The following is a 21,405-nucleotide window of genomic DNA, read 5'->3' as shown; positions in this document are numbered from 1 at the left end:
ATGGATAGATAAAAAAGGGAAATAAAAAGACAATTGAAACAATTTACAGCTTTAATATTAATTGCAATGCAAATATGAAATAGGAATAGCATCTGCATACAATATTTATAGCTTCCCATAGATGATGCAAAACCTGGGATGAAGTTTATTATTGCATTCCATTGATTTTTATTTATAATTTTTTTTTTAGAGCTTTGATTTCTTTTCCTGCATGTGGATTCTTCTTCTTCATCTTCTTCTTCTTCTTCTTCTTCTTCTTTCGGCTGCTCCCATTAGGGGTCGACACAGCGGATCATCCGTCTCCATACCACCCTGTCCTCTACATCTGCCTCTTTCACACCAACCACCTGCATGTCTTCCCTCACCACATCCATGAACCTCCTCCTTGGCCTTTCTCTTTTTCTCCTTCCTGGTGGTTTCATCCTCAGCATTCTTCTACCAGTATAATTCATGTCCCTCCTCTGCACATGTCCAAACCATCTCAATCTCGCCTTCCTCACCTTGTCACCAAAACGTCCTACATGCGCTGTCCCTCTAATAAACTCATTTCTAACCTCGTCACTCCCAATGAAAACCTCAAGATCTTCAGCTCTGCTACCTCCAGCTCCACCTCCTGTCTTTTACTTAATGCCACTGTCTCTAATCCATACAATTCCTGCATGTGGACTAAACTGGTGGTCTAGTGGTTAGGATGCGGCGCTCTCACCGCTGCCGCCCGGGTTCGATCCCCGATCAGGGAACCAACCCCAGCCACTCTCAGTGCCGGTCCCAAGCCCGTATAAATGGGGAGGGTTGCGTTGGGAAGGGCATCCAGCATAAAAACATATGCCAAATCAAACGTGCGGAGGATCCGCTGTGGCGACCCCTAATGGGAGAAGCCGAAAGAAAGTTTTTTAAACTATTGACATTGTGTAGAGCGTAGGTACCGAGCCCAAAGAAATTTAATTATCATTTAGCCACAAGTTTCCCCAGTTGTCTACATTTTGCTGTTATAATAACCTCCACTCTTCTGGAAAGATGTTCCAATAGATTTTGGAGTGTGCCTGTCGAGATTTGTGCTCATTCAGCCACAAGGACTTTAGTAAAGTCAAGTACTAATGGAGGTGAGGTGAGGTGGGTTAAAATGCAATCAGCATTACAATTCACTCTATACGTGTTTAATAGTTTTGAGGTCAGAGAAAGTTTCATACAAACCTTCTATACATCTTTGCCTCAAACAGTTTCTGAAAGATCCACATATGGCTGGGGAAGTCAATGTTTGCCTAATAGTACATAGAGTATTATACCACTAGCCCCCTAAAGAGGGGATCTGGCACCAAGATGTTAGCAGCGGTCCTGTAAGCCCTGTAAGTTGTGATGTGGGTCCTCCGTTGGATTGGACTTGATTGTCCAGCACATCCCACACATGCTCAATTAGATTGAGATCTGGGGAATTTGGAGGCCAGGTCAACACCTTAAACCTGTTGTTGTGCTCCTCAAACCATCCCTAAACAATCTTTGCTTTGTGGCAGGGTGCATTATCCTGCTGAAAGAGGCCATAGGCATCAGGGAATACGGTTTCAATGAAAGGGTGTTCAAAGTCTGCAACAATGCTTAGTTAGGTGGTCAGTGTAAAAGTCCACATAAAATGGATAAAAAGCCTCAAGTGGATTAATAAATGTAAATTGTAGTAGATGTCAAATCGTGGAACTATGTGTAATGTGAGGTCTTGTTGCTAGTCTTTGTCTATTTACACTTCTTTTACAAGCACATTTTACTGTACTAGAAATACACACACAGTCACACACACACACACACACACACACACACACACACACACACACACACACACACACACACACACACACAGAGGCATATTTCTTTACATTTACATTAAACCTTTCCTAGGCTTTCCTAATTTTGTTCCCTTCTGGGGACCAGGCTGTTTGTCCCCCTGCTATGCTTGGTCCCCATAAGATGGTTGTGTGACCGCTCCCCATTAAAAGTGGAATACAAATGCACTTACACATGCGCATATGCACACTGTTTTGCTTTGTTTCGCTGCGTTTTTGCTAATTAGCTCTCCCTGCTAATTACTGTAATTCCCGGACGTTGAGTTCCAAGCCATTTCCCAAACACACTCGGACCGGAATGGTACGTAATTATACACATGCTTCCACTCTTCCTCCATCCTTCACCAGCACAATTAGCCTTTCATTACACCCGTGTGTGTGTGTGTGTGTGTGTGTGTGTGTGTGTGTGTGTGTGTGTGTGCGGTTGTGCTGTGGTCTGAAAGCAAAGCCTACAGCAAAACTGTGGTGCAGGTGATGCGTTGCATTTTACCCACCAATTGCTAGCAAATTTACACACACACACACACACACACACACACACACACACACACACACACACACACACACACACACACACAAGCGTTCAATTCATTCTTTTAGGCTAGTACCATTACTCCCAGATAGTTTCCTCCCTCCTTGATTAGCCAGAGTGTTTGAAAATGTGTGTGCAATTATACCAAGTACATTTTTGTGTATTATCAAATTTAGTAATAAAGTAGCAGCGTACATTTTATGTGAGTTGCTTGGTTAAAAGGTGTGTGTGTGTGTGTGTGTGTGTGTGTGTTTGTGTGTATACAAATTTGCTAGCTGTTGGTGGGTAAAATGCAAGCAGAATGTGTGTGAATGCATTTAGGTGCATTCCAGTCTCATACAATGACATATCTTGAATGAGCCATTAAGATTTAACATGATAGGATACATGCTACACAAAAGTTTCAATGATTAAAACTTTGAGCATTGTGTGCTTGACATGCTTGGCGTACCTGTGGGCAAAAGTCCGAGCTACTTCTCTTGCTAGCTGTCTCCTGTATCCATCTATAAATCTTGTTTGGACACACACATATAATGGCAGGCAAGTCCCGACCGGCCTTATTTCCTCTCGTTTGGCTGAGATCCTGTTTCACTCTCAACTCCCCACTGAGAAAACACATTGACCACTGTGAGACACACACACACACACACACACACACACACACACACACACACACACACACACACACACACACCACTTTGATTTCTGGGGACCAACCAAAGATCCCAAAGAAATCAAGTATTGTTATTGTTTCAGAAACAATTATTCTTCAGATAGACACTCAAGCTTACATGTATACAAAGACAGACAGACAGATACAAACACACCGATTTGCCTTATTGGGACCTCTGGATTGTCAAAAATAAATCATGTATTTTTATCCTAACTGAGAAGTGGACTTTTTGAAGTGTTTGGTCTTTTTTGAAGGCTATTGCACAGAAACACGCTACCCTAGATCTTATGGGGACAAACCAAAGCTCTAAAAAAAAAAAAAAGCCATATATTTGTAAAGTAATTTGTAATAGCACTTGGTATATGTAGAACCTTTAAATGATTTTGAACACACACACACACACACACACACACACACACACACACACACACACCACTTAACCTTATGGTGACCAACTAAATGTTCAAAAGAAAAAAGGTAATTTCATTAGAAATGGAATATTTCAGTCATTAAAAGCATTTTACACACATATACAACACTTAGGTTTAAGAGGACCAAGCAAATGTCTGAAAGAAATCATGCATTTATACAATAATTGGGATATTTTGGTCACTATAAAAGCTTTCTCTCTCTCTTTCTCTCTGTCTGTCACACGCACACACACACACACACACACACACACACACACACACACACACACACCCATTTGTTTTATGAGGACCAACCAAATGACCCAGGATTAAAGTGTCCTATATTCCTATTATAATGGGAACATTTGGTCCTTAGAAAAGCATAAACCCTCACACACTTTTTTTAATTTTTTTTTTTTTATAAGGACCAGCCAAATCTTCCCACAGTGCCTCTCTTTCTGTTTAATGTGTTTTCTTTGTATTTTCAGCAGTATTTCCTCTGTGTGTGTGTGTGTGTGTGTGTGTGTGTGTGTGTGTGTGTGTGTGTGTGTGTGTGTGTGTGTGTTTGTGTGTGTTTGTGTGTACACCTGTTCCATGAGATCACCACATGTAAACTAGCGCTAAGTAAAATGTTCCTTTTTATCCGAATGAAACGATAAATGTTATTATTATCATCGTATGAGTAAATGTGTGGAGGTGCATGATATTAAGATGGTTCCTGTTGCACAGTGAGTCACAAATGCCGACAGACCAGTAACATCAAATCAAAACATCGTACTCATCATATAGAGAGAAATAATAAACAAGCTGAAGAATTTTTTTCTCGACTAAAGATTAAAAAAAGTTTCTTTAATGTTTAGGGATGGAGTCAGTTCTTTTTTCCAAAACAGATTTTTATTTTTCTATTTCTCTGTTACATGGCAATCAGCATTTTTTTTTTACTTTCCAAACAGAGGTGGGATGAGGGAACAACTGTTATAGCTGCTGTAACATATAAGCTTTACATTTATGGAATTTGGCAGTTGCCCTTATCCAGAATTGAGCAGTTGAGTGTCAGTTCAAGGTCAGCCCGGCAGTGGCAGCTTATCCACTTCTCCTCATAGAAAATAAAATATTAGGTTGTGGTTTGTTTTGTATAAGTTTTACAACATTAACTGATTGACTGTATCTATAAATTGGTAAAACGTGTGTGTGTGTGTGTGTGTGTGTGTGTGTGTGTGTGTGTGTGTGTGTGTGTGTGTGTGTATATATATATATATATATAGTACAGACCAAAAGTTTGGACACACCTTCTCATTCAAAGAGTTTTCTTTATTTTCATGACTATGAAAATTGTAGATTCACACTGAAGGCATCAAAACTATGAATTAACACGTGGAATTATATATGGAATTATATACATAACAAAAAAGTGTGAAACAACTGAAAAATGTCATATTCTAGGTTCTTCAAAGTAGCCACCTTTTGCTTTGATTACTGCTTTGCACACTCTTGGCATTCTCTTGATGAGCTTCAAGAGGTAGTCACCTGAAATGGTCTTCCAACAGTCTTGAAGGAGTTCCCCGAGAGATGCTTGGCACTTGTTAGCCCTTTTGCCTTCACTCTGCGGTCCAGCTCACCCCTAAACCATCTCGATTGGGTTCAGGTCCGGTGACTGTGGAGGCCAGGTCATCTGGTGCAGCACCCCATCACTCTCCTTCTTGGTCAAATAGCCCTTGATGCCTTCAGTGTGTCTCTATAATTTTCATAATCATGAATATAAAGTCAACTCTTTGAATGAGAAGGTGTGTCCAAACTTTTGGTCTGTACTGTGTATGTGTATATATATATATATATATATATATATATATATATATATATATATATATATATATATATATATATATATATAAAATATAGTGAAAGAGAGAGAGAGAGAGAGAGAGAGACTTTTTTCCTCTCAGGAAGGAACACCCCCACCACACACACACACACACATAAACACACACACACATAAACACACACACACACACACACATACACACACACACACAAGGCCAGAGGAACTCAAGGGTTTGGCTGGGGTAGATATTTTTCGGAAACTTGTTTTAATTTGATAAATATTGCTTTAGGATCACTTTCATATGGCATAAATATACACATTGTGGGTGTATTTGGGTGTGTGTGTATATATGGGTGTGTGTGTGTATGTAATTAATAATTTGAGGTTAAAAACACACCAACTGAAAAGTCGCTCTTGTCTCCCATAAAAAAGTCGATCTTGTCTCCCGTACTAATGTCTGTGTATTTTAATATCTTTTACTCAATCACCTTTCTACTCTCCTTTACTTTTCTTTCATCATCCTGTTTTTCCTCATTCATCTAATTCTTATCACCAGAGAAAGACAGAGAGAGACAGATACTGAGTGTTTGTGCACCTAAGTAATGATCTGACCTTAAAAAAACGGCCAGAGCATCTTGTCTTTTTACGTTTCTCAGAAGTTCTATTGTGACACTGCATGTGAACCTGAAAGTGCACACATAGAGACAACACAGGACAGGACAGGACAGCGTCTTCATCAGCACTGAGAATATGAAACGATTTGAATGCAGAGGGACAAACACAGTCTACTTGTCTAGAACTGGCTCTAGGAGCCAAAAATGGCTAGCATTAGTAGAAGGCTAATGTTTATGCTAACACTGTATTCGACATCGGTGCTAACGCCTGTGCCGATGGTACTTGAATGCACATCCCTGACCCCAGAGATAGTCCAAATGCTAGTAGTGACACTAGGCTGAGTAGCAGTGATGAGGCAACAGCAACAGGAGCAAGAGAAGGAGCCACAGCGCTCAGGTACAAGCACAAACATGCTGAGACATTTTTGTGTGTGGTGGGACAGGGGGGAAATGTCCAATGAAGAAAACCAGCAACCGCAGAGTGTCAACACAACTCCAGAACAGCAGCGATATAAACAATTAGAATGCCTAAGGCCCAAAGTAAGAACAACTTTTGATAAAGTAGATCCTTCCGTCTCTCTTTTCTTGTATTCTCTGGTCAAACATTAACTAGCATGGAACCAAAAGGTCTACTGCCAAGTGTGTGCGTGCGTTCGTGTGTGTATATGTGCGTGCGTGCGTGCGTGCGCGTGTGTGTGTGTGTGTGTGTGTGTGTGTGTGTGTGTGTGTGTGTGAGCATCCCTGTGCAATTTATTGCAGAATCCTTTTTGCAATCACACACACAGTAAGTAGAGTGTGTGTGTGTGTGTGTGTGTGTGTGTGTGTGTGTGTGTGTGTGTGTGTGTGTGTGTTCTGCAGTTCCAGGTCCTGAACCTTTTTAGAGTAAGAATTCCTTCCACAGCTGACACACACTCACTCTGGTAACTTTATACACACACACACACACACACACACACACACACACACACACACACACACACACACACACACACACACACACACACACACACACACACATGTTAAATGGAGCTGAGGCCGGAAACTTTGAAAAACCTGTCAATGATGAAACTGTTTTGTTAGTAGAAATGAGGGAGCAGGAACTGAGCATGATTCTGATTTAAGAGCTCATTTACATCACATACTTTTCTTTTACACACACACACACACACACACACACACACACACACACACACACACACACACTGCACAGTATGGATTGTGGACAGAGAGCAGGAAAGCAGTAAGGAACAGCCAGTGAGAGATAAACATGGCTAAAAATTTGAGACACTAAAGAAAGACAGTTGAACAGTAAAGAGAAATAGTGAGAAATAGAGAAAAAAAAACAGAGAGAGAGATGAAGGAACGATGAGAGAATTAGTGGGGAAAGTTCTGATATAATAACCCTGCCCATTAAAATAACCTATTTACATTGTAGGTCTCTGTGTGTAGGGTTTGTATATGTGTGTGTCCATCTTGATTCTTCACAATTCTCGTATCCCTCTATCATATCCCACCTGTCTCCCTATCCATCTCTCTCGATTCTCTTGTTCTTTCGATTTTTCTCTCTCTCAGTCCCTGCTGTTTAAGGAAAAATCTTTTATGAGGTGTTCTAACCAACCCTAGACACACACACACATACACAAACACACACTCATTTCCTGTGTCTTCCATCCGTTCCAGGTTTCCAGGAATCTGTGGATGTCATCTGCTCGAGCCTCCTTCGCTCTGCGTCCTGATTGGCCCAGCCAACAGAATCACCCCTGGCGCCAGCGTCTGATTGGTCGATCTTATCTGGATCAGGAAATTAAGCTTGATGGCTTCCTTTGCTGGAAGGAGTTGGGAGATAGAGCATGCAAAGTTCTTAAGTAAGTCTGTGTGTGTGTTTGCATGTGTGTGTGTGTGATTGACATGCTTTTTTGTCCCCGGACATTCTTTATAATGACACTGTGCTCTTTAATACGGTAACCAGATGTCTCTCGGGCAGATTTTATTGCTGTTATGTCATAAAGGGCCATCAGACAAAAAAGAAATATGGCCAGGCATTAGCACAGGACACATATGCTTTGTTGAAATAAAGGTTTAAAAATATTTAAAAATATATATATAGTGTATAGATGAGGAAAAAATAATATTGCCCAAGATACATGCTTGGTATCTTGGTGTCACTTGAAAAGCTGATTAAATTCTGGTGTGATTACATTAAAAAGGTCAAAGAACAGGTCACATCATACACTATATTTACAAAAGTATTGGGACACCTAGCTTTTCCAGTCGTGTGGTTCTTTACCAAACTGTTTCCATATAATTGGAGACACACAATTGTATAGAATGTCTTTGGATGTGGAATTTTCCCTTCACTTGAACTAGGAGACCCGAACCTGATCCACTATGACAATGCACCCTGTGCACAACCCTACAAAAGACCTGCTAGATGAATTGGAACACTTCCTCACCTCGCCTACATTAGCACCTGACTTTACTAACAACCTTGAGACTGAATGATCACGAATCTCCCAAAAATCGATCTTCCCAGAAGAGGGAAGGTCATTATAATAGCAAATTGGTAATAAATGTGTGAAATTTCATAGTAATCCTTCAAATACAATTGTGTGCCTCCAATTTGGGGAAGATCCACATACAGCTGGAAAAGTCATATGTCCCAATACTTTTGTCCAAACAGTGTAGCAATTATGTGTGTAACAGGGAAAACCAAATAGCGAGCCAAAGGTTTCAGAGTAACTTTCAAACCAATTTTTTTTTTTAAATATGGAGGAAACACTGCATATAGTCCATTTAGAACTATGAACATCATTAAGAATTAAAATCAAAAATATTAAGCACCTCAGTATAAGTGACATCTCCAGCATTCCAACACTTGTTCTTAAGATATCCTGCTGACTAGAAACTCGGATAGATGAACACATGAAAATGATTTCGCTGTTCAATAATGAACACGGATAAAATCTTCATCAAGTCTACTTGTGTGTTCTAGCATGTTCTCAAGATGGCCACCGTTCTAGTAAATAAACCAAAAAGACATAAAACCTCTCGGGTCTGGAACACAGCCCGAGTTTCATGGTTTCTTTCAAGGTCATTTTGTCTGTGGTAGTAAAAAAGAGGGAAATGGAGAGACACAGAGAGAGAGAGAGAAAAAATGAGAGGCAAGAGAGAGGGAGAGAGAAGCCTCAAAGCGGAAGAGAGAAGCAATATGGGCTAAAAGTATTTCAGAGTCTGTTATTAGAGTTCAACCAAGAAGAACTGCACTGTGGGAGCGGAAAGTAAAAGAGCGATAGAGAGAGCGAAAGCGAGAGAGTAATGAGAGGAAGAAGGAGGAAAAGATGCATAAAAGAAGGAGGCTGACCTGCCAGTCTTTTTCTATAAAGAAGCAGACATGCTCATCGGATTATTCGCGTGAGACAACGTCCCCCCCCACCACACACACACACACACACACACACACACACACACACACACACACACACACACACACATTTTCTCTTCCATCTAGCTAGATTTTTTTTACTAAGGAATGTCATGCATTCTCTCTTTCTCTCTGCCGTCTCGCTCTATCTCTCTTGCTCACTAAAGGATTGACCTTTGGCCTTTCCGGTCGTAAACCAGCCGAGCGAATGGGTCCATTCGGGGTTTCTCGTGCGCAAATTGGACATTCGTATGAAATCAGGTGAATGTTAACCATCCTAGCAATCCGTTTGTTTTGTTTCAGAGAAGTTCTGAGGAAAAAAATGTAAAAAAAAAAAAAAAACACGGACCAAATTAGAAATTCAGATTGTTCTTGGACAGCAAGGACAATTTTCATTGTAGGAAACCTTAAGCGGGTTTTATATTCGTACTGGTCATCCTGTCAGTATACTTTCTACTGACTGACTGCACAGAAGACAGCTGTGGAGGAAAAGAGAAAGAGAAATGTCCCATCTAATACCTCTATTCAATGTCACTCAGAAGCAAATTGGTTTCCTTTTTTGAGATTTCCTTATTTCATGGAAATAATTTTCCTGACACCGGTTTTTAATCAAGCTGCTCTGTAACATGGCGTATTGCAAAAGCTTGCATTTGGTCCAGTTGCATTTTGTTTCCATAGTGTCACATGACTGTACATCTTCTGATTCCGAATAAACAACCGTATTACATATTTTGTGATCTATCGCCTTATAATCGTAGCATTTCTGTATGTATTTTTGGCAGTACAAAAATGTAATCTGCCAATTTATTGGTAAAGTGAAGAAGCAGGAATCAAGGTGTAGAACTTCATGACTAAAGGATGTCTAGAAAATCAAATTTTTGGTCTAAACTCTGGAATTAAACTCAATTTTGAGAAGTTTGAAAGCCTTTAATATTAGATAATGTGATGTTTATGAATGATCAAACCAGTGAAATGAACTTTTCTGAGGCTACACTTAAAACGCAGATATTTTATAAATGCGGTTTTTCCCCCCTCAAAAGAAAAACAGAATGAGTTTCAAGTGAAAGCTCTTGATCTTTTCTGTGTTCAGTCACAGAGCATTCAACACACATTTTTTTTTAGAATTTTTTTCCCTTGCAGCCAATCAGGCAGAGTTTCCATCTAAATGTTTAGCAAATGTGAAGTAAATTTCTGAACTGCTTGTTATGGAGGAAAAAGTGAGTGTTCACTTAAAAAGCCATAATTTATTCCAAACACTGTTGTTTCCGTCCCTCGTTATCGCATCTCGAAGTTTCCTCAGGTTCATCAGATTTCAGATGAGTTTTTGGAGTGGAGTTTCCTTTCAGTTTTCGTATATGCAAATTTCACATTTACATATGGATGACTAACTTTGCATCTATGAAAATCAGCCCCTCTCTCTCTCTCTCTCTCTCTCTCTCTCTCTCTGTCTCTCTCTCTCTCTCTCTCTCTCTCTCTCTCTCTCTCCCTCACTCACACATTCGATTTCAATGTTTTTTTGTAAGAGTACATAATGTGCTCAGGTTGTTTAAAAGGTTTTCTGGGAAAAGCCAAACTGAGAGTCTTCTGAATATTTACAGATACATTTATTGTAAGTTCTGTTTACTGTGATATGAGGTATATTCTGAATATTGAATAGTGTTAACCCGATTTTGTATGTTTGAATAAGTCAAACATACAAATCTTTACTCATTTTAAATTCTAAGTCAATGTGTTATTTCTAGGAAGAAAAACCCAAAAAGATTTGCTGATAGAAAAGTTAAAGCTTGAAATGAGTAATAAATGCTTGAAATAACTTATAACTCATATCTTATTTATTATTATTATTATTATTATTATTATTATTATTATTATTATTATATAAATAGGATTGCATTTTAAAACAAAAGAATTAATGGTAAAGACATAGCATTGATGATTTCCGACCCACAAAAACCCGTGTATTTATCTGCTTTTATCTTAACTAACGCAGTAAATAAATAAAATTCACCTAGCGGAAAATGTAATTCAGTTATGGGAAAAGGACACGCACTTGCGGCATCAGTTTTACTTTCATCTAGTGAACTTGCTAATGAGCGATATTCATTACAGCACATTGGCAGGCAAAGCAGGTAGCAGAACAAACAAAGTCAGATTTTTCCCTTTGCTATTAGGTACAGATGGACAAGCTGGAGGAAGAAACTATAGAGCTCTGACCCAAACCCTATTAAACATCTTTGGGATGAATGTGAATGCTGACTGCACCCAAGTCTTCTTCACCTCAACCAACATCACTACCTGACTTAACAAACACCCTTGTTGGGTGAATGAACACAAATCTTCACAAAATCTAGTGTATCATCTTCCCAGAAGAGTGGAGTTTATTATACCAGGAAATGTACTTGTATTCTTGTATAGAATTTCACTAAACCTTTGTCCATATTTGGGGTAATAACACTTAATGTAGCTAACTAACCTTATCAATTTTCTAATAAAATTTCTAACTTAAATATATAAAATGTTTTTAAATGTAATGTCAATTAATGAAAACTTATCAACTTTTTAAGTGACCTAATCAATCAGTGTCACGATATCAAATTCGACATAATAAAAGTTTTTTCTTCCCTTGATCAAGTTTCTGTAGAACATGTGACTTTTGGGTTATTTCTAATGTTATAAGAATGAATGTGTCCATGTTAGAAACAGAAATGTGTGTGTGTGTATGTATATATATATATATATATATATATATATATATATATATATATATATATATATATATATATTTAATGCACATTTATGCTAATTTTTTACTCATATATATATAAAAATAATAAAATCTACCGAATAATTATTTTTAATCACTAAACATTTGTTTTACTGATGCGCCAAGTCTCAAATAAGCACCAAAATGTACCCTGATTTACTTATCCGGCAATTAAAACCGTCCGTGTGGAAACATAGCAAAGGTCCGTTTGGTCACCTGATGATATCCGTAATTTAAGACATAATAATTACTTTAAAACATTCACAAGAATAATTTGTCTTTATGCTCTATGTTGAGTTTGGTTTCACTGATAATAAACATACATAAAGTATCCATATTTGTCCATGCTAATGTTTGAGTATTAAAAACGTAAAGTATTAATTTTAAGTACACTTAGAACGGACGAACATGTGCTTAAAAAGTTGCCATGAATCACGAGTTCTCATGACATTCATGCGATTAATTCTGATTAAATATTTTATTCGATTGACAGCCCTAATATATGTTCATAGAGGATGAAGAAAAAATATTATTGTAAAGTTTTTAAAGTAACATTTGCATTGGGAAAATTTGCAATGCGAATTTTCCAATAGCAAATACTGTAAACTCTGATAATTTGTTCCACACACCAAAAAATATTCATATAAAAACCATTTTTTAAGGTATTTGATGTACATAATATTGTCCTGTATCTGAAACAAATAATAATGATTAGTACACAATATAAAATAAAAATTAAACAAATTTATCTGTACTTTACGTTTGAAAAGAGTCATGGCTGGCGTTTTTGGTGGACGGTTATTGCTTGAAAGGAGAATCGTTCGCGTGATGCAATGCAATTTGTCGCTGGTAATGCAACTTAAATTGTATTTAAAATGTTTGCTCGTCCTGCAAAGTATTCGTAAAGCAAGTTCTTCGCAATCCAATGTACCACCGTACGTAAATCCTCAGGACACCAAACAGAACTTTTGCTATGTTTCCACACGGACGCTTTTAACTAGAGGTCGACTGATGCAGATATTTAGAAATCAACGTTTTTTTTTTTTTTCTCCCCTTCATCTCATAAAATATAGTACATTAACAAGACATGATCCATTGCAAATTAATCATTTAATAAACAACACAAGCGTCTCCAATCAGTCGACTTGTTACCAGGTTTGGTAACCGTGTCTACCTGTAGCCTAAACTACAGCTAGTTGAAGAATCGCTAACAATACAGTTCCAAAAGGTTACTCTCATACTCTCTCTAAAATCAACATCATATTTAACCAATGAAATATAAGGCTAGATTAAATACGATTGAAAGCCTGGGACACTCTAAGCTGGCGGTGGGCCGTCGGGGAATGTCGGGTGGGTTTTCAATCGCCGGTCTTCAGGGCTTGTCAGCAAGAAAAAGAACTGTTAGCTTTGCAACTTAAGAGACTTGACTTCAAAAAGCTACAGGAATCCGTCAGCAATGATCACAGCATGTGGAAACGCTGCTTGCTTTATATATTTACAGTTCTAGTTTTTCCGGTTTCCCTGTATGGATGCGGAATACAGACTACCGCCTCCTGCTGGTATGGGAAAGTCATGTCTATTTACAGAAGCGCAGAATGTACATGCACTGTTTGGTGAGGCAGATGTGCCTAATGTGTCGGCCAATGGTGATTTGTTAAAAAAATGCCCAATATTGGCCCGATTAATCGGTCGACCTCTAGTTTTAATTGCCGGATGTGTGCATCATGGCAGATTTTTGTGCTCAAGTTGAGATTTGGCACATCAGTAAAACAAATAGTTAGCGATAAAAAATTATCGCAGTTTGTTATTTATTTTAATATCCGAGTTAAGTAGGGACGTTGTGAATGATGGTGTGTTGTATTTATTTATATCTTAATAAATATGGGCAAGCAGAAATGCCGTGCTAAGATGTCTCCGGTCCCGAAAGGTGGGCTGGCTCTGCCCAGGTCGCCATTGGCGCGTAGGGGTCAGGGACTTTCTGCCGCAATGTCGATGTCGCAAGGTCTGGCGGGAATTCCTATTCCGCATCTGCCGTCTTTGCCTGTAGTGAGAGAAAGAAGGGTAGAGTAGAGAGCCACCATTAATGGGGAACAAAGTTTCTTCACCTCACTCACACACCCGCCACTCAAATCGAGCTCCAGCCGTGTCTCGTCAGGACGCCATGCCTCCTTGTTCTCCACGCTGGGCTGTGCCCTTAGCACCGTCTTTTTGCACCCTACTGGTGGTTGAGTTTGGAGTGCTTGCCCCTTCCGGTACATGAGGCAGAGGCCCATTGCCATTTTTATATAGAAAATATATTTTATTGAAAAACTGTAGCTGTAAAATTGGCTGGATAGGCCAAAATGGTGCAGACAAGTTTTATTATAGTTTTACAAGGATTTATCTAAAAAAATAAAATAAAAAAAAGCATGGGTGTTTGAATAATAATAAGACACGAGTGTCTTTCCAATCTTTACTCTAAAGTATTTTGTTTAGCAGCAACACAGCACAACAGTGCTTTCAGAATAAGTGTGAATAGGTCATCTCATTCCCAATGGACTTTTGCAACTCAAAAGATGGTCGATGGGATTCATCTGGGGGAATTGTAAGGACAGCTGAACAAGTGTGCTTTAAAAGAGAACTGAGGCACAGCCTTGGATTTGCAAACAAACAAAAAGCAGCATGTTAAAGCTTACTCCGAAATCTAGCGAATACCCAGAGTATTTCCGTAATGTTGAGTAGCGTGACATGCAGTTGCAGTCCAACAGCAAGCTCGCTCAATGACCAGGTGCACTGTGTGTGTATGTGTGTGTGTTTGCTCTTGTCGTGACTGTGAGGCCGTTGCTAGGGGATCGGCTTATCTCCAAACCGTATCCATTTCTTCCCCTCCCTCCCGTCTGCCCCCTTTCCGTTTTGTCTTCCGAATTCCTTCATTCCTTGCCGGCCAAGTCCCATACGGGATGCTTAAACACACACACACACACACACACACACACACACACACACACACACACACACACACACACACACACACACACACCTGCCCCAGCCAAACAGCTGTGGAGAACATAACATCGTTAGGCTGACTGATGGAGAACGAGTGGCCTGTTTTATGGGGAATAACATCATGGCTGTGATCCAGTGGCTGTAGATTATCACACCCCTGAGGTTATTAGCAATAACGCACCAGGTCCAGCGTACTAGAGCTTTAAAACACAAGATGTAGAATGCTAAGAAAACCAATTTTAAAACGTATTAATTTTTCTTTAGCATCAATAAACTTGCAGACTAGCATGGAGTCTGTCAGTTGTATTGACAAACGTAAACAGAGTGAGAGTAGAAGGTCAGATTTATCTAAATTTCCCCTTAAATGTCTTGAATTAGCTTAAAAAGTATTAACATGAATTTTACTTTTACTATTAGCCTACTTCCATTTCGATATTCATTGGGTTCACCTTACCTATAAGATGAAAACAAATAATTGTAGACTGTAAGCTAACTTCTCTAGCTAGGCTAGTTATGCTATCAAATTCCAGTTTGGATAGCTGTATCTTTGACACTAGAATACAAAACTCAACAGCTGGTTAAGATTTTTAACCACTATGGTCCTGTTTCTATTTTTTTTTCTGTTTCTATATATATATAATAAAAACGTATACTTTTCTGTAGTATACTATACCTTCTGTACTATACCTTTAGTATTCCTACACAATCCCCCTTCCTCAGGATATCATCAACTTACTGAAGTGCACCCTCTTTTTGGATTCCCCCCAAAGCCCCTATTCTTTGCAGTTGAGGAAATAAGTACAATTCAGATCAAGACTGTAGGTTAGGTCTTCAGTTTTCCTCACCCGCAAGCTTCTTTCTGCTTGTTTCATGCAAGTTTTATAGGGTTGGTAACTTTTTTCTTGTTGATGTAGGACTCAATAAATGGTGGATTTGATCTCTGATGCCTCCAGCTACATAATTGGGTCCTTTATTGTTGTTTGGGTTTTAGCTGTTTTTTTTTTTTTTTTTTTAACTACCAAGGATTGTTTATGCCTCAGGGTTCGTTTGTGTCACCTGGGAGTCCTGACAGATGCACTGATTAAACTGAACATTAATGACTTTAAGCAGACTGTGATTTTATTTTGTACAGCTGAGAAGTCGAGGGTTAAGGTTCTAGCTTAAGGGTCCAGCAGTTGCAGCTTGGCAGTGTTCGGATTTGAACTTATGACCTTCTGATCACAAGCCCAACATCTGAGTTACCACATTCCTATCAGTCAAACGATCAAATAGCTGGCAGCGGCAGTTAAGAATATAATGTGCCTGCTGCTTTGACAGTACCTACTGCTGATTGAGGTATTCAGCAGAGCGCTAAAATTACACAGTTCGTCTTATGAAACATCGTCGGAATGGATCCGCTGCGTAACTCGATCGCGCGTTCACACATCCCGTATTGCGACATCCATCTGCTAAAGAATTTCGTCCTCGTCACCAAGGGCCAACAGCTCGTTTCCTAATAGCTCCATGCTTCCAAAAATTTCTCCTCTACTACTTTTTCATTGACTTCAGGCTTTTCCTTGTATTGTCAGCTACACTGAAATGTGTCAGAACAATAGAGGTTCAAAACCTTTCTCCTGGTAACATACTGCCCTGTGTATACACGTCTGGTCTACATACGTCACTCTTGCTAAGATTTGGAGTCTGGCTTGCGTTAAACGCTTTCCGATTAATTACCAATGAAACATTTGGTTGAAAAAATGGATGGAAAAACTATTTGAAAATGAAACATTCCTATGAGCAAAAGCAAGCCAGTCAGGTGATGCCATAAGCTGTTGCATCAACAAGAAAAATACCATAGACAGGGCATGATTTTTTCTCCAACTCCACGTCAAGAGATCTCAAGGTTAGCTAGCTAGTTGGCACGTAGCTAGCTAATTGTTAAGATTAGCTAGCGAAGCATTCTGTGAAATCATGTGATGACTGTGTTCTTTGCTCCTGTTTATAAGCTCTAGTCATAATGTTTGTGCTATTGACTCCTGGTCTGGAGAACAAATTAAATTGATTGTGCTTTCACAATTATGTATTTGACTTTTGAACACAAGGAAAGCCTAAAATAATGCTGCCAATGAAGGAAGCCGCTTTTAGATTGGAACACAGCTGGGGTTCTATGGCTCCTGAAGTGTTCTGTGTTATTTATATTGTCCTTATTGGTAATTGACAGCAGTGCAAGATCTGTACGAACACGACCGGACATCTCTGAGCTGCACCATTTTTCCGTCTTCATTTCTCCCCCAGTCTCTCTGTCACTCTATCTTTCTTCATTCATCACTCTCTCTTACTCTCTCTCACTATCTCTCTCTCTCATGACCTGTCTCTCCATTCCAACACTTTCGATCTTCACCTCTCTCTCTCCTCGACTCTTACTCTATTTCACACTTTCTCCATCTGCCCCCCCCCCTTCTCTCTCTCTCTCTCTCTCTCTCTCTCTCTCTCTCTCTCTCTCTCTCTCTTTCAGGATTAGTAGTAACTGGATCTGTTTGGCACAGCTGGAGGAATTTTCATTACAATGATCCTGGGTGTGGTACAGCAGGAATGTGGCCCGAAACACACACCGGCAGCACGGATGGACACACACACACACACACACACACACACACACAGATTCTTCACAAATGACTTGATGCATGGGTATAGTATATACATAGTCTTACTTACATGCATGCTTGACATTAACTAACACACACACACACACAAACAGGCACACACACACCTACACACATACAGCATAGTCCCATGTGTATTCTTTTAAGCACTGTGGTGTCACCTTTTCTTTCTTTCTTTCTTTCTTTCTTTCTTTCTTTCTTTCTTTCTTTCTTTCTTTCTTTCTTTCTTTCTTTCTTTCTTTTATCCAGTACTACTGTATAAAAGAGTAAGCAGGTGGCAGATGAAAAAGGTGTAGCATGTCCATCTTTGTCCTGCTCAGCTTGCCATAGTGATGGTCATTGGGTGGAGTTTTTTTTTAGAGAAACAAGTTTAAGTGTGGCAGCTCTACTGTTGTTTAGGCTGTAACTTGTACTATAGTACACAGAATAGTGACACGCATAAACACACACACACACACACACACACACACACACACACACACACACACACACACACACACACACACACACACACATTTTTATCCCCTCTTGTTAATGTGTTGATGGCAACAGCTGGATGTGAAAGGTTTGATCTTTGACAACAACTGGACAGACAAAGTTTAGACTACAGCTGTGTGTGTGTGTGTGTGTGTGTGTGTTAGTGTGTGTGTGTCCAGAATAAAAATGCACTCACTATTATTCCAATAATTAAGTGTTTTAACAAAACCATTATGTCCCAAAGTAGAATTTTTGATCAATAAAGATTCTAAAATATATTTTTTCATGCATTGGTTAACAAAAAATAAAAAAATGATTTAAAATTGTTAATCATTGGAAGAAAAAATTTAATGAAATGATGTATGCATATATACATCTTACAAAAGTAAGTACACCCCTTACATTTCAGCAGCTATTGTATTTCTTGTCAAGGGACAATACTATAGAAATGAAACTTGGATATATTTTATAGTAGTCAATGTGCAGCTTGTAATGCAGTACAGATTTACTGTCCTCTGAAAATATATCTACCATTATTGTCAACATTTCTGGAAACAAAAGTGAGTACATCCTAAGTGATAACAGCTATAAGTTGCTTAACCACGCAAAGTCATATCTTATTCATCATGTTCAGGACCATTCAAATTTGTGTATCTTGTATTATAGGACGTAAAATTTGGTGCTTTGAGTACAATTCTCTTATACTGACCACTGGATGTTCAACATGGCACCTCATGGCAAAGACTCTATGAGGATCTGAGAATTAGAACTGTTGCTATCCACAAAGCTGGCCGAGGCTATAAGATCTGTAAAACCCTGAAACTGAGTTACAGTGCAGTGGCCAGGTTCATGCAGAGGTTTTCCATGACCGGTTCCGCTTGGGACACAGGCCTCGCAAGGGGAAGTTGTGTCGTTGTACTCTGTGTTATTTGCAGAAGCTGGATTTAAAAAACAGATGCATGAGTGCTGCCAGCATTGCTTAAGAGGTTGTAGAAGCCGAATGTCCGCTTGTCAGTGCTCAAACCATATGCCACACACTGTAACAAGTCACCCTGATGAGGAGTACCCAGAAAAATTGGGACCTGCCTACAGTCAAACATGGTGGTGGTATCATCATGGTCTGGGGCTGCATAATTGCTGCTGGTACTGGGGAGATGCGGTTTATTTAGGAAAACATGGATTCCAACATGTACTGTGACATTCTGAAGCAGAACATGACGCCCTTCCTTCAGAAACTGGGCCCAACGGCAGTTTTCCAACATAATAACAAACACAAACACACCCCCAAAATGACAACTGCCTTGCTGAGGAAGCTAAAGGTGATGAAGTAGCCAAGTATGTCCCCAGACCTAAACCTTTATTAAGCACCTGTGGGGCATCCTTAAGCGGAAGGTGGAGAAGCACCATGTGTCTAACATCCAGCAGCTCCGTGATGTCGTTATGGTGGTTTGGAAGAGGATCCCAGCAACAACCTGTGCAGCTCTGGTGAATTCCATGTCCAGGAGGATTAAGGCAGTGCAGAATAGCAAAGGTACTCACACAAAATATTGACACTTTGGACACAGTTTTGACATGTTAATTTAGGGTGTACTCACTTTTGTTGGCAGATATTTTGACCATAATGGCTGTATGTTGAGCTATTTTTAGAGGACAGTAAATCTGTACTGCTATACAGACTTGCGCAGTGTAGGGTTTTGTATGATCAGATTCATGTATTTGATTATCCAGTTTTTGCAAGCAGGTGCTAATGATCATCAATTTCATATGTAAGTTGAAACACAGTCATTAACTGAAACAGAAACAGCTGTGTAGGAAAGGAAACTTTGCAGCAAATGAAAGACACATCATGCTTACTTCCCTTCGAACTTGGAGAAACCAGTGAGACCCAGATACAAGTATGTACTGTCTGGATAAGTCTGGCCAGAAGTGGTCTTCATTGAAGAATTGTAGCCAAAAAGCCACACCTCTGACATGGAACCAAAAATAAGATACTCAACTATGCACAAAAACATAAGAACTGGGGACACAAAAATGACTGCAGGTGCTCTGGACTGATGAGTCAAAGTGTTAAATATTTGGCAGTAGCAGGATGCAGTTTATTTGCTGAAGGCCTGGAGAGCAATACAATAATGAGTGTCTGCAGGCAACAGTGAAGCATGGTGGCGGTTCCTTGCAAGTTTGGAGCTGCATTTCTGCAAATGCAGTTTGAGATTTGGTCAAGATTAATGGTGTCCTCAATGCTGAATGCAAAACCATCAGGAAGCCAAATTTATTCTGCAGCAGGACAGTGACCCTTAATCTTAATTGAATATTAGAGCAAGGAAGTGATGGTTTGTGTGGATCTTAGAGTCTATTTGGGATTACATCACAAGACAGAACGATATTTGAAGTTAGTTCCCCAAGATGTTTGGAACAACCTACCTGCCGAATTCCTTTCAAAACAGTGTCCGAATGTACCTAGAAGAATTTAAATACAATAAGTATGCACTTTAGTTGACATTTAAATTATTATTATTATCATTGTAAAGCTAATAATGTTTCTTGGCTGCAGCCTAAGACTTTAGTTACATTTTATAAAGAATATTTATTACGCATTAAAAGATTGTCCTTCATATAGTCGTGAGTCAAGGCTGAAAATATAGCAGAGATAGAAAAGAAAAGGAAAAATCTGATATGATGCAACCTTCGAGCTTTCATTCTTTCCTTCTGCCAATAGTAAAGCTTAACCCCTCCGGTTCTATCATCCCTGTAAATATCTCTGGCGCTCTCTCGCTCATTATTCAGTCTTTAATCTGTAGATTAGGAGTGTGCGGATCCCATCAGTCACGGGAATGAACTTCAAGGCCTAGCTGACGGGGTGGAATGTGGGAAACGAGGGAATCGCACTTCCGAGTCAGCGTAGCCAAAGAGATAAAGCTGCATCTAATAATGCACACTTCTGAGAGAAAGAGGTAGAGCGAGAAATGAAATAAGCCAGAAAATTGAATCAGACTACCACCAGATCTTATGATGTAACCCACTAAACATGTTCAGGTTTGGAAGACCGGTAAAAAATAAAAAGACAAGCTTCGCTTAACTGGATGGCACCTGTGAAGATAACTGGAGAGAAGATATACACTGTAGGTCCAAAAGTAATATTGAGCATACATTCAGTGCACTATAGACTTTGACCAGTAGGTTATTAATGTAGATTATTGTCCTAAAAATGTGTCCTTGCAGGATGTTGGGAATAG

General features: G+C 39.3%; 2 long non-coding RNA genes across 2 annotated transcripts in view; both read left to right on the top strand.

Annotated features, from left to right (window-relative positions):
* LOC310739847 overlaps positions 1-21,405 on the top strand; it is a 102,419-nt gene that overhangs the window by 4,949 nt on the left and 76,065 nt on the right. The window contains exon 2 of the long non-coding RNA XR_014537507.1: positions 7,564-7,748. This is a non-coding gene — a long non-coding RNA (uncharacterized lncRNA). The remainder of the gene's footprint in view (positions 1-7,563; positions 7,749-21,405) is intronic.
* Positions 8,783-10,160, top strand: LOC310739846. Its single transcript, XR_014537506.1, has 2 exons — positions 8,783-9,304; positions 9,396-10,160. It is a non-coding gene; the product is annotated as an uncharacterized lncRNA (long non-coding RNA).

This window comes from Silurus aristotelis (assembly GCF_946808225.1).
Source record: "Silurus aristotelis genome assembly, chromosome: 17".
NCBI classification, from domain to species: Eukaryota; Metazoa; Chordata; class Actinopteri; order Siluriformes; family Siluridae; genus Silurus; species Silurus aristotelis.
Note: the sequence above shows the minus strand (reverse complement) of the source record. Positions and strands in the feature narration are given on the sequence as shown.